The following is a 2,974-nucleotide window of genomic DNA, read 5'->3' on the forward strand; positions in this document are numbered from 1 at the left end:
TGCAGAAAAAAATTGATCATTTTGTGTATGATTAACTGACCGTGAATAGCATCTTACTCAGAGTATGATGTGATATATATCTGGTTTAACATCCCAAAATAACTACGGCTATGAGGAACACAATAGTTGAGGGCTCCGGTATAATTTCGACCACCTGGGGTTCTTTTACATGCACTGACACCGCACGGTGCATGACGGCCTATTGTTTCGCCTCTATTGAAATGCCCCTGCTGGGGCTGGAACCAAATCTGCACCTTTCGGTTCAGCAGCCAAGCACTCTAACTACTGAGCCAGCACAACGGGGCCAAGTATCAAAATGCATGCCATTACATTTCCTTCTAGCCGGTGGTTTTCTTCACAGAACTAATGTATACAAGGAAGAGTAAATAGCAAGAAAACACTAGTTTTATTGCACATTATATTCACATTTCAGCAAACATTCTCTAGGAAAAAATTTCTCATAATGTTTGCATGGAAACCATGAACATCTTACAAAAACAAAACAATGCACTTACTCCACTCCAATTATTAATGGGCAAGGTTGCATCTATGCTACTACACTGCACTTATCACAAAACCACAAGCCCCATCTGCTTTGGCCAATCACTTGATGAAACTAACGGAGACAGATGTCGCACACCACAGACTGGTCGTCTCGCAACATATCTCTGCATATGTTGCATTTCAATTTCATGCCTTTCCACTTAGCTTCAACTGTTGCCAGCATTACTAGTCACCCATCTTTTCTGAAGTTCCTTTTTACGCTGTTGGGATCAGCATCCTTGTTAACGATGGTCTCTGGAATTTTCGATGCTATCATTTTCACATCTTCCTCATCTGGAAGAACGAAGGAAATGACAACCTTTGAGCAGAAAAAAAATTAGGGAGACTCCTAATCTCCACCTGTAAGGGTATGGTGTGCCAGCGTTAATGGTTCTTGTCTGCAGATCCCACTGTGGATTCCTGTTAATTTACATTCTTCTTGAACCAACATTTTGGTTCATGGCCCCTTTTTCCCAAGCATTTCACCCCAGAAGAGCCGAGCACCAGGCCGGGGGAAATCTTGTACCCATTGGAAACCGGTGGGTACCCGGCGGCACTGGGGATCGAACCCCGTACCTCCCTTTGCTACAAACATAATTACTAATTCCTTAATTCATGTCTCTGTTATCTCAGATATACTCATTAGCGTACGGTCGTAGGCTGCCCTGTTAGGTGATAGACAACCTGGCATAGACCTCTGTAAGCCTCAACCTTTCTTATTTGGAGCTGAAACCTAACAGAACATATTTCAAATATAACTTTGTAAGCTTGGCTTAACAGCTCTTGCCATGTCGTGTGGCCTCGTGACATTTGGCTAGTGGCACTTTTGGCTTGTGCACAGGGGTCATCTGTTAAATACTGGTTAACATGCATGAAAAATACATTTTCACACAAACTGGTGGCAAATGGTCAAGTGGTGCACTGCAGATTCTGAAATGTATACCTATATGCATGCAAGGATCGCATCATCACATAACATGATCAAGAGTTCTATCAGTACCTGTAGTTACATAGCATTTCAATGCCCATTAAAGGACCACCTCAGACAGTGGTTGTTGTTACCACAAGACCTGTTCTAACAGCGTACTGACACCATTCCATTGAGCGATGGACATGTATATGCATACCCTAGATAGCTCATGATTGTGGATCTCATTTATTTCTATGACTTCCAAGGAGTTCCTGTCGTCAGAAACCCTACACTTTATGAAATCGGGACAGTTGTCTTGAAAGGTGATGAAAAGAAATAACCAGGTTACCTTGACGCAGTGCTAAATTACAGAGGGTGAATATGCTGCATGAAGACACCAAGAAGCTTGTACAAAGAAAAGTGAGAGTGAAATGGCAGGATTTTTGAAACATTGAAATAAACTACAAACTATACTTGTCAAACCTGTCATTAAGGAATGGAAATCATGCAGCAATCAAAAACACAACATGGAGGCCATTTTAGGTCATCTTCACAAAACACATACCCACACCTCACAAACAGCTTTATACTTATGAAAGAGGACAAACCAATATGCAAAGAGTGTGGAGATGAACTAACAATAAACCATATCTTAGACGTGCGCCAGAGTCGAGAAAATAAGAGGAAACATTTTGTACAATTTTGCAACAGATCCCTTTCCATCCCAGCATGATCCTAGGAGAGACGTGCAAATTTCCTGCATTTTTGGTTTCCTAAAATGTTCCTAAACAAGCTACATCCTAAAGAACATTTTAGTCATTACACAAAATAAATACATTAAACCTTGTTCTTGGTGCATGGCAGCATTAGTCGCTTATGCCCCATAAAAATCAACACAATGCTGTAAGGTATACCTTGGTTAGCTATGTTATATGGGACAAGCTTTCGGTCTGGTGTGGTCCTTATTCACGTGACAGCGCTGTCATGAGGGTCTATGTCCCAGCGATCGGAAAGTGACCTATTCCAATAATTTTAAAAACTGAAGGTGATTCTACAGATCTCTAAAGACTGGAGTGCTCAAATGTTTTATCAACGTCCGCCTGCTTTGACAGCCTGGAGTGAAACAGTTGAAGAGAACACATTTTTGAACATTTAACGCGTTTCTGAAGGCGTTGCTTTCAATTACGGGGAGGCCCACAAAAAGCAGCCGAATGTCAAACGCCGCCTAGGTGGGCTTTCTAGCAAGACAGCGGTGTAGCGTGAAAAATCGCTCCGCCGGTTCATCGCTGGCGCCGCTGACTTGAAAGGCGGACTGTTCAAACTTATAGCTACTGACCACACCTGAAACACTGAATTGTGCATGATCAGGGCAGAGTTTAACACTGAGCACTGGTAGCTATCGATTTCGCGCCCAATATTGTGAAAATATGTCCTCTCTTCGATCATTGATGGCTGTGGCTAAAGGTACGTCCGACGGACCCGATCGATGGTCTTAAAGGTACGTCCGACGGACCCGGTGCG

This window comes from Amblyomma maculatum, chromosome 1 (assembly GCF_055883805.1).
Source record: "Amblyomma maculatum isolate TAMU_Amacu chromosome 1, ASM5588380v1, whole genome shotgun sequence".
NCBI classification, from domain to species: Eukaryota; Metazoa; Arthropoda; class Arachnida; order Ixodida; family Ixodidae; genus Amblyomma; species Amblyomma maculatum.